We start from the raw sequence: 11921 nt of genomic DNA, 5'->3' as shown, positions 1-11921 counted from the left end.
ATTGTATGGGGGGACACAGCAGAAGAAGTTTTCAAGAAAGGACAGAAGATCATCCAGATTCTCCTCGAGGGCAGTTTTGCCATTAAGAAGAGAAAGGTCAAGGGACCTGCCCGAGAAATCCAATTCCTAGGGGTGAAATGGCAAGATGGACGACGCCAGATACCAACAGACATAATCAACAAGATTGTAGCAATGGCTCCACCGACAAACAAGAAAGAAACCCAAGCTTTTCTGGGAGCCATGGGCTTCTGGAGGATGCACATCCCAGAATACAGTCAGATTGTGAGCCCTCTTTACTTTGTGACCCGTAAAAAGAACAATTTCCAATGGGGTCCTGAGCAACAACAAGCTTTCAGGCAGATCAAGCAAAAGATTGCACATGCCGTGGCTCTTGGACCAGTCAGAACGGGACCAGATATAAAGAATGTACTGCAGCTGGAGACAAAGGTCCCTCCTTGAGCCTCTGGCAAAAGGTGCCTGGCGAGACATGAGGGCGACCACTGGGTTTCTGGAACCAAAGCTACAGAGGTTCTGAGGCCAATTACACCCCTGTGGAAAAGGAAATCTTAGCGGCGTATGAAGGCATACAAGCAGCTTCAGAGGTAATTGGTACCAAAGCACAGCTCTTCCTGGCACCCCGATTACCAGTGTTGAGCTGGATGTTCAAAGGGAAGGTGCCCTCTACACATCACGCCACCGATGCCACACAGAGCAAGTGGATTGCTTTGATTACGCAACGTGTCCGAATCGGGAATTCGAATTGCCCTGGCATTTTGGAAATCATAACCAATTGGCCTGAAGGTGGGAACTTCAGTCTGGCAGGTGAAGAAGAGCCAGTGAGTCAAGCTGAAGAAGCTCCGCCATATGATCAGCTGCCAGATGAAGAGACACACTATGCCCTTTTCACCAATGGTTCCTGCTGTATTGTAGGGAGGAGCCGGAAGTGGAAAGCAGCTGTTTGGAGTCCCACCCGACAAGTGGTGGAAGCCACTGAAGGTAAAGGTGAATCGAGTCAGTTTGCAGAACTCAAAGCTGTCCAATTGGCCCTAGATATTGCAGAAAGAGAAGGATGGCCAAGGCTCTACCTGTACACTGATTCGTGGATGATAGCCAATGCCCTATGGGGATGGCTAGACCGGTGGAAGAAGATGAATTGGAGGCGTAGAGGAAAACCCATCTGGGCTGCTGATCTGTGGCAAGACATCGCTGCCAGAGTGAAGAAACTGAATGTAAGAGTCCGCCATGTAGATGCCCACGTGCCCAAGAGACGAGCTAATGAGGAACATGCTAATAACAGACAGGCAGACCGAGCTGCACAGGTCAGAGCTAGCAGACCTAGACTGGCAGCAGAAGGGAGAAGTGTTCCTAGCCCGATGGGCCCATGATGCTTCAGGTCATCAGGGCCGAGATGGCACTTACAGATGGGCACGAGACCGAGGGGTGGATTTAGCCATGGATATTATCTCTCAAGTTATCCATGACTGTGAAACCTGTGCCACTATTAAGCAGGCAAAAAGGTTGAAGCCCCTGTGGTATGGTGGACACTGGGAGAAATACAAATATGGGGAGGCCTGGCAGGTTGATTATATCACGTTGCCACAGACCCGCCAAGGTAAACGCTATGTGCTTACCATGGTGGAAGCAACCACAGGATGGCTAGAGACATATTCGGTACCGCATGCAACAGCCCAAAACACCATTCTAGGTCTCGAGAAGCAGGTTCTGTGGAGACATGGCACTCCAGAGCAGATTGAGTCAGACAATGGGACTCATTTCAAGAAGTCTAGTGGCCACTTGGGCACAGGAGCATGGTATTGAATGGGTATATCACATTCCATATCATGCACCTGCTGCAGGAAAAGTAGAAAGATGTAATGGACTGTTGAAGACAACTCTAAAGGCACTAGGTGGGGGAACTTACAAAAATTGGGATAGAACTTAGCAAAGGCCACCTGGCTAGTAAATACTAGAGGTTCTATCAATCGAGCCCAAGCAGAATCCCTCCACACTGTAGATGGAGACAAAGTTCCAGCGATCCATCTAAAAGGTATGTTAGGTAAGGCCGTTTGGATTACTCCTCCCTCAGGTCAAGACAAACCCATTCGTGGGATTGTTTTCGCTCAAGGGCCCAGAAATACCTGGTGGGTTATGAGGGAGGATGGAGAGATCCAGTGTGTGCCTCAAGGAAACCTAACCATGGGGAAAAACTAATTCTGTGCCTTAAGTTGTGTTTTACAGGAGATCAGACACCAGACGAAAAAGACCTGAACAAAGCTGATACTGGTATCCAAGGATGTCCGATGATGAGACAGCCCAAACCAATGAGCCAGCCCTAAACCAGAACTGTGATTGTGACGAAAGGGCCAAGAATCCAAACCGAGCTCCTGTTGATGCTGGTCTTCAACGACAGATGACAGCCTTCGGAAAAATAAACATGGACTATATGTGTATATATATGCGCGGGGTATGGGCAAATGCGAGACACAGGTGTTGCGTAAAGAAATAGTATGGAATAAGGGGTGGAGAATGTGATAGTTTTCACCCTAGGCCTTCCTGGAGACCAGCTTGTAACCAGGAAGGAACTAGGGGAATGACTTAGGAAGTATTCCATGCTATTCCTTTCCATAACACAACATATAAAAAGGCGCAGATAAGAGAGATCGCTCTCTTCTCTCTTCCGGTGGCTGAAGGCGACAGGTCTCTCCGTAGATAGGTTTGCTTATATAGGCCAGGGCCTGCTACTCAGACCTGCCGTTATCTCCGGTCTCTCCAGGAGGCGTGGGGGAGTTGGCTGCTGCCTTGCACAGCTCTGCTGTCCCAATCAGGGAAGTATTTAATTCGGTTTTTATATTTATTGACTAGACGGGCATATTTAGGAGATATTTGGGTTTAGGCTTCTTTTTATCCCTGTTTCCCCCTCCCTTTTCCCTTTTTTCCCCCCCTCGGGAGCTTCCTGTTGTGGATAATATATTCAAATTATATATATATATAATTGTAAATATCTATTTTTGATAGAATCCCGTTTTGTTCAAACTTCTTTCAGTTTTTTTCCTGTGGTTCATTTTTTTCTTCCCTCTCTGGGAAGCAGGCCTTGTTGTCAAGTTTCGGAGACTTGGTGGGAAGACAGCTCGAAACTTGCACACCAGTATAATATTATTCTCAACACAGTGAATAAGTTTCTTGAACAGGGTTTGTGTTTTGTACCTTTTGCCTTACATGTGCTCAGAATTCCGGCTTTGGAGTTATATGTGCTATAAAGTTGATCTCTTACCTTACAACTTTACTGACTGTTACCAGTTCCTTCTACTTTTTCAATTTTAGAAGGTTTATCAACAGACAGAAACGAGCCTCTCCTCCAAAAAAAACCCTCCCTAGAATAGAGAAGAAAACAAAGCAAAACAAACCCTTCTCACTTCATTTCATAGTTTTATTGAGCCTAACATCTCATCACATATTTCCCACTTACTGATCTTCCTGTCAACAGGCTGGATTACTTGTAGCATTTCTTTTCTGTGTAGACAGAACTTTGTTGCATTCTTTGACAGTGGGAGGAATAAACAGAAGTAGCCAAACAACTCAGGAACACAAATCTGGATAGGAAGAAAAAAAGAAAGAAAAAAAAATAACCCAAACACTTTGTTACTACTTTAGTACTACCAATTTTTTAAATTTAAAATTTAAATATAGTGATTACATATTTTCTCATTCTAACTAATCTCCTATTGTTATCTCCTGCAGTTGCACCGAGAAAAAATTACTAATTTTCTAAATTTGATCATATCTTAAAGGTATTTTTTTCATGGCCTTTATCAGCACTGGACTCATATCTATACCTAGTGGCTAGTATCACGTGGGCTACAATTTTCATAAACGCTTGCATACTTGCTATGGGGGAGTGGGTTATGCCTTTTCTAATTTTGGTTAATTTTTTTACAATCCAAGTAGAACAGGATTCCTTTTTGTGCTTCCATCAATTACTGTCAATCAAAGATTGCTACCAGTTAATTAATACAAAAACTTCTGTGTAAAGTATCACACAGTACAGTGAAATATCAGGACATTCTTTAAAAAAAGATGCAGCATAATATTCAGACCTATCTGCAGCTACCTAACCAAAATACAGCACATGGCATATAGGAAGGTGAAGTTAGGGAATGAGTGGATGGGCTGGGACACATGCTTGTTAGAAGTGAGCATTTACACGTGAACATCAGCAGAAGCAACATCTATCAAAAATGCCTTTGGTTCTGCAGTATCCATAGGGAGTGGATCTCTGGCAATGGCTCAGAGCGCAACTCTGAAACCTGGATCATCTCTTTGGTTTTTCAGAACACTAGAAGTCTAACACACATGGACCTCATAAAGGCTCCCAAACTATAACATATTTCAAGTTTTAATTAGGTAGACCCCTAAACTGAAGATAAAAGCCATCTTTACTAAAAGGGATGTAATTTAGATGAAAGATAGTGAACTACATATGAACAAGTAAAAACTTTACCTCCAGCGTAAGAGAATGTAATGCACTGGCTGAGAATGAAGCTGAGTGGGTATTTTTCTAAAAATTATGTGGAAACCCATGATAGCAAGGTCCTAGTGATATCCAGCATTTTCACCCTAAAGTTATATAGGCGTGAGCTTTTGTTTTTCCTCTCTGTTTAACAAACACTCTGTCAGAAATTTTGTGAACTGTTTAGTCTTCCCAAGGAGAATTTTCCTACTGTAGACTGACCCTTTATGTATTTATCCGTACCTTCAAATGCAAAATATTGCAGATTTCAGTTTTATATTTATGCAGTTTTATCTGCCTCAGACAGAAGAAGAGAGAATATAATCGCTGGAAACATGATATAATACAAACTGAAGAGCCAGATACATCCATATTGATTTGGTTTTTGTTGAGTTGCTAGTTTTTTTAACAGACTACACTTAAGAGGACCATTTGTACCTGTAGAAAAATCCAGTAAAATTGTATTATAATAACAATTTCCATGTGGAAAAATAAATCTTATATATATATCAGAAAAAAATTAACTAATGATTATATTTTTATTGCTTGCAATTCCGTCTGACAGATATTTTCAAAATGGAACCTCTTGCTGATCCTTCCTAAACTACATATCTGGGCTGTAGATCATTACATCAGCCAAACAATAGTTACACTAGGGAAAGATATGATACTTGAATGTTTTGATATCTACACAGTCCAGCCACACTGACCTCCAAAATCCAGCAAAACTCCACAACACAGGGACTTCTAAGAAACAGTATATACTTTTCTATAGAAACAACGAAGTGGAAAACAGAAATATAAACTCTTGTAATACCTCAGGGACTTTTTTGGTCATACATAGTCAGAGTTATTTTCCACTTTATACCCCTTCTCCCCACCCTTAAATCACACAAAGCCAGGTAAGAGAAGCTATGGAGAACAAAACTTAGCAGGAGGTTCCAGTATGCTACGGCATAAAATGTTCTGACAGCCCAAGGCCCAAGACATACAGCAAAACAAGCTGTCACTACAGGTTACTACAACACTCTTTACACTTTTTTTCCATATGCAGAGATACATCTTCTTCCTCAAGTGAAGTTCTTAACACTACTTTCTTTGGTTCTTTCACATCCCTCAAGATTACTCCTGCAATGACACTGTGTCTTAAATGGATGGGCAGTACGGGCTTACAGTAATTTTACAAAGTTTGTTCATGTTAACATATAACTGATGTTTCCTTTATTCTCCCTTGGTTTTCCTAGTGTTGATTACACACACTGGCTGGATCCTCAACAAACTGTAAGTTGTTTGGGGCAAGGTTACATCTTTTTCAGGTTTAGGCACACAACACAGTAACATACCAGAGCATCTTTTTTTTATTTTATTCTCGTATGTTTTAAAGAACACCTTTCTCAATGAAGTGAGCATTTATTAACTCCAAGGAGAAGATCTTGCACAGTATATTTTCCTTTTGTAGTGTTATTTCACAGAAGGAGAAGGAGGAGAAACACACAGGAGAGAGAATAAACACTATTAACTCACAGCAAATGGTCACCTCTTCAAGTACAACAGCAAGGGACAACCTGACAAGAAAGAATAAAGCACAAGTTTAGCACACATTTCATCAAGTGCATGGAATAAAAGCACTTGCTTTGCTTTGCATTAAAAAATGAACAAAAACCCACAACAAACGAACCCACAAAAATGTAGATATCATGCAGGAGAAACAAAATAACATTTCTTACAGAAGTCCAACAGCTTTAAGTAACAATTAGGTGATACCTGCTTTCTGCTGAACAGTCCTATGAAAAGTAGTTTAGATAACTGTATGCAAAAGTAAGATAGGACAAAGCAAAAGCACACCAGCTTACCAAAACAATTACAATGCCTTTTTTTCTTTCTGTGGGAAACAACTGGCTCTAAACACAAATTACTCATAAAAAGATACTACCATTTCAGCCATGTACACAGGCTATTCATACACAGTCTGAGAACATTCACTGACAATAGTGAATGTCAATGTTTTGATTCAAAGGCATACTGCCAGCTATTACCAAAATTTACTTTGAAGAGGGTATGCAAAAATACAAGTGGCTTAAATGATGTCTGCAAAACAACTTTCTGCAATGATCTATTGTCCCAAGTTGCCTACATAAGACAAGATTAAGCCAGCTAAACTCAGGCTTTTCCCACAGTCTGTCATGATAATCGACCTCTTTAATTTTTGTAAACAGTACAGCTTACTAGATATTTAGATTAACTGCAGAGAAATGAAATAATGATACTGAAAGGGCTGATCAGGAACAATTGTCCCTCCTGCTAAGAAAAAGAAAAAAAACTTTCCTTTAAAGGAAAAAAAAATCACCATATAGTGTCAGTAGAACTCACTGCTATAGAAAGTCACTGAGACAAGAGTCTACAAATGTGTGAAGGTGGAACAGATGTTTTCATAACGCAACCAGAGGAATCAAAATTGTTTTATTTTTCTTCAAAAGATAGCAAGCTTTATGCTTCAGAGCTTCAGCAAATCTTTAGAAGACCAAGAATAGGCTTCTTGCCAACATAGAATGGAGATTATGGCGCCGGCCCCAAAATTAGTTCCTCTGTAGCCTTTGCTGTTCATGACTGTCAGGATCAAAGTACTGGACAAGATGGATGTTAGCACCAACCCATTATGCTTGTTCCTGAATAAGCCTTCCTACAGTGCAGCAAATAATTCATTTCAAAATACTATTTTTAACACAGTGCCAAGTCCTAACATTCCCAACTCCATTCAACATATCTACCACCAACACTGTACAAGTCAAATTTTGGCAAAGGTTTCAGAAGAGCATGATTTGATCAGCTGGTGGCAGGTATTTAAATAGGAAAAAGGATCTACATCTGTGGAAGTCCTTAGACTTCCAAAAGAATCTACAGCATGACTTTCTGCATCTCCCAAGAATAAGTTACTGACTGTCCTGATGCAGAAGAATTCCGTTCAGATCTGGAAAGCAGATAACTCTTGAAAGCTGTAACTGGAAGGCAGCCCTATAAAAATAAAGAAAACAAAGAAAAAAATCTCAACTCTCCAGTGGGGGATATTAACACCAGCAAGGCAGTTAGCGAATGCTTTATTGTTGCATTTTACTGGTCAGCTATAGAACAAATTTTTACTAATTTCTGACTTAATAAAAAATTAAAACTAGAATTCAGAAATACTAATAAGTGCTAGCTTGAGACTGAAGGCCTGATTTTCTAGAACTGTAGAAAACCCACAACTTTCACCATCTTCTACTGGTTCCAGTAAAATGTGAAGTCTTTGGAAAATTCAAGAATGTTGAATTAAACACAGCAACAACCATCAGTCTAAAAGAAATAATAAATCTCACCCTGTCCACTCTAAGCCTCCCACTTACCACCCAGCAGGCCTAGTTGTGTTTAATATAAAAGAAACAGAGTACTTGACAGATGACACCTATATATTTTTCCAGCAGAGGAGCGAACAGACTCCAAGAGGTGTAATTTATCTGAAATTACCTTGATTCCAGGCAAGCTTTTCTTAATGTGTTTATGAAGACAAAGAGCTTACTTTTCTTTATGGAACATTCATACCAAAGGAAATTATAAACCTCACATTAAAGCACAAGTTTCCAAGCTGGATATTGCCAAAGAGGTCACCCCATTTTCTCTGTGTTTCACACTACACATATTATATATTCATAATTTTTCTGAAAAAGCATCACAAATCTGTCTGACCTGTTTCTAAAAATACTTAAAAAGACACTGATTTTAAATGGTGTAAAGTAACATTGCCAATACAGGCAACTGTCAAAATGCTCTTTCCAAAAAAATCTGAAAGCATGTAACTGTCACCATAAGATAAAGAGGCCAAACATGTGATCTGCAATACTTGTCATGAGCTAGAAATTTCATAGGTGAGATGGGCATAACATACAAGAAAGACACTGAGGTGCTGGAGAGCATCCAAAGAGCAACAAAGCTGGTGAAGGGTCTGGAGCACAGATCTTATAAGGAGCAGCTGAGGGGGCTGTGGTTGTTTAGCCTGGAAAGGAGGGTGAGCAGAGAACTCTTTGGTCTCTACAACTACCTGAAAGGAGGTTGTAGCAAGGTGGGGAGTGGTCTGACCTCTCAAGTAACAAGCTACAGGATGAGAGGACACAGCCTAAATTGCACCAGGGGAGGTTTAGATTGGATGTTTGGAAAACTTCACAGAAAGAATTGTCAAGCACTGGATCAGGCTGCCCAGGGAAAAGGTTGAGTCACCATCCCTGGAGGTATTTAAAAGATGTGTAGATGTGGCACTTAAAGACATGTTTTGGTGATGGTGGCAGTGCTGGGTTAATGGTTGGACTCTATAATTTTAGAGGTCTTTTCCAACCTAAACGATTCTATAGTAATATAAGCATGTAAACCCACACAGTTTTAAGAAGCTATTTTCTTCTGAATAAACTGTCTTTACTTTCCCATGGCTCACCACTCAACAGGTAATACTGTCATTATCCCTCACTGTAAGGTAATAATAATGAATTACAGAAGTCCACAGTCCAAGAGCCTGATTTTAAGCAATGAATTCCAAGAACTTGCACTAACAAAGATGATTGCAAGAAGCATCAAACCTGTGTGGAGCAACCTCAGAAGCCATGTGGGTTTTAAGCTGAGTTAATTCATGGATAGTGAAAGCTGTTTCCTTTTTGAGCTTCTGTTTCTACTAAAGCCTTTTAGCAATTTCAGTAGAAGAAGCAACTGCTTTGCCTTCCTTGTTTACAAATTCGCCACTCCTTAATTCCCTTCCTTTCTGTTGCAATCCACTTTGCACTCCAGGAATCCCTTCCCTCCTGCCCAAACACGACCTTTCCCCCTGAAACTATGACTTGGAAAATAGGTTTTTAAGAAGAAAGGCATAATCTCCTAGAACAAAAAACTGGTAGGCTCATAAAAAGAATCTTCAGACTGGCCCAAGTTGCACATTCTGAATGCATTGGTTACATTGCTGCCCTCCACAGCTTATGTTTATAAACACAAATTATGAAGAAGGATACAACAGAAGGAAGGATACAGCATACAATAAGGAGAGATTGTGGGTGCTCTATCTCTGGAAGTGTTCAAAGCCAGGTTGGATGGGGCTCTGAGCAACCTGATCTAGTAAGTAGCATACCTGCCCTTGGCAGGGTAGTTGGAACTAGATGATCTTTAAGGTCTCAATCAACCAAAAGCATGCTATGATTTTATGATTCTGTATGCTAATATTAGTCTAAGCTAATTCCTTATACATAGTTTCTAGAACAAATGCAGGACCAATCTCAAACAACTGCCTGCCTTATCACGTCACATCTAATCCAGAAGCACCCACATACTGAATGTGACATAGGAGTTATGGAGAGGGGGGGTAAAAAAAATAAAAAAAATAAAATTAAAAACAGAAGAGAAGGATAACACAAGAATACAAGAGGAGGAATAATCCAAAACAAGCCAACATTCAGACAGCATGGGGAAAAAGAATCACTACATGCATCTGCTAATATCTAAGTGCTTGACTAAGTGAACCTACATTCTTTTAATGCAACCTCTGAAATGCAGCTTTATCAGCAGTCATGCAAATAACAGAAACAAAAAGGTCAAGTGCTTTAGACAATTCTCCTCTCACCTGTGTTGACAAGGAATCTTTCTTCCTTTCAGGTGGTTACCTTCATGACACTTGTAACAATTTAGCATTCCTGAAAGCTATAACAGCTTACTAAAATTTTTAGTGGCTCTATTAGTAGTTAAGAACTGTCAGACATGTGCAGTCATAATCCTGCACATATGCCCAAACTTCACACCTGTACAAAACAAAGCTAAAAAGCCTCAGATAGCCAGCTTTAGAAGAACTAAAACAACAAATACCATCTTCCTGCAAGTTTTCTTATTGATTTTGTGTCCAAAAAGTACAAAGGTTGGTTCAAGATTTTCCTGTGGCTCTGGAATTTGTGCATGTTTTCTTATGTGAATTCTTTGGTGTACATTAAACTGAGCGATTACAAATCCTCAATTGTTGAGGCACTTGCAGGCAGTCAACCACCTTTGCTTTGACCTTCTCCTTACTGATCTTTCTTTCCAACTCTTGGAGAGAGAGAGACCAGCAAGCATAAAGGAGTCACAGCTTGTTTTCTCCCATTTTTGATTGTAATCTGCCAAAAGTTGCCACAAAAACAGTTCTTCAAAGACCCCAATATTCCCAAGGCAGGAAGAGTCTGGACAATATTATCCCGACATATTCTAGGAAATGCAAGTAAATCAAAGGTTTTTCAAAAGTATATAATTTGACCATAACAGGCTGATTTCGAGACAAGGATCAAGCAATAGCACCCTGCAAACATGGCTAACTACATCATGTTACAAACCTACCATAAAACACTTGTGACTTTGTAGTCACAAGTAGGGACATGAGTAGTCATCTCCCTTTAATGTCACTGTAAGAAAGCAGCTGTACCATTCCAGCTAGCATTCCTCAATCAATCAGCCAACCAACTTGGGGCAGAGAGCCGACAGGGCAAAGTTTGGGAAGAATTGCTGAGATGTGACAAAGGGTAATGGATTGTGTCAGCCGCTCTTAGTTGGAACATGAGACTTGGCTACAAGATATAGCAATGGTAGCTTTAAGTTTATACTTTTTTCCCTACGTCAGGAAATCACACCGACAAGTTATCACTGCATCATTAAAAATACCTTTAACGCATAATTAAAGTACAGCCACAACAACATTAAATGCATTCTCATAGAAACAAACCACGCTAATGCATCTCCAGATTTAGTAGCAAGACTATTGCCACACTGTAACTCAGTCTCGGCCTCTCAACCTTTTATTCAGCTGATAAAACGCGAATATTATGATAGAAACTGGGCGGTGACACGGGAGCACTTGGCAACACACATGAACTGCATTAAAGAGGTAAATAAAAAAATATTAGAGGGTAAATAAATAAATATTAGAAAGAATTATTAGAAAAAATTAGAAAGAAAAACCAGCACGGGTTCACACATCGTGCGATTTCATCGATGTGACAGCACCGGTCTTCACCGCCGGGGCTCGGCCCCCCGGCCCCGCTCCGCCCTCGAAGTGACCGCCCCCGGGGTGACCGTGACCGGCCCCGGCCCCCGGCCCCCCTCCGCCGCCGCCTCGGGCCCCCCGCCCGCTCCTGTCCCCACGCGGCCCCTTCCCGGCCCCGGCACCACCGGCGACCCCCGAACCCGGCCCCGCCGCGACCCCTGCGCCGCCGGCGGGAAATAATCCCCTCTCTCCTCCGGCCCCGCTCGCCGGGAGAGCCCCGCGGCGCGGAGGCGCGGCCGCGGTCTGGGAGCGGGAGGAATCCTTCCTTCTTCCTTCGGCCGCGCCGCCGGAGCCGCGCCGGCATCCCCGCCCCTTCGGCGAGATCCGGCCGTGCCGGCGCGG

At 41.6% G+C, this 11921-nt stretch overlaps 1 long non-coding RNA gene across 1 annotated transcript; it reads right to left on the bottom strand.

The window, feature by feature from the left end:
- Positions 1-3413: 3413 nt before the first annotated feature.
- On the bottom strand, positions 3414-11892 carry LOC135411096 (uncharacterized). The gene is made up of 3 exons (XR_010428984.1): positions 7446-11892; positions 6032-6072; positions 3414-3590 (listed from the first exon to the last, which is right to left on the bottom strand). It is a non-coding gene; the product is annotated as an uncharacterized LOC135411096 (long non-coding RNA).
- Positions 11893-11921: the final 29 nt, after the last annotated feature.

Source organism: Pseudopipra pipra, chromosome 3, assembly GCF_036250125.1.
Source record: "Pseudopipra pipra isolate bDixPip1 chromosome 3, bDixPip1.hap1, whole genome shotgun sequence".
In the NCBI taxonomy this organism is placed as follows: Eukaryota; Metazoa; Chordata; class Aves; order Passeriformes; family Pipridae; genus Pseudopipra; species Pseudopipra pipra.
Note: the sequence above shows the minus strand (reverse complement) of the source record. Positions and strands in the feature narration are given on the sequence as shown.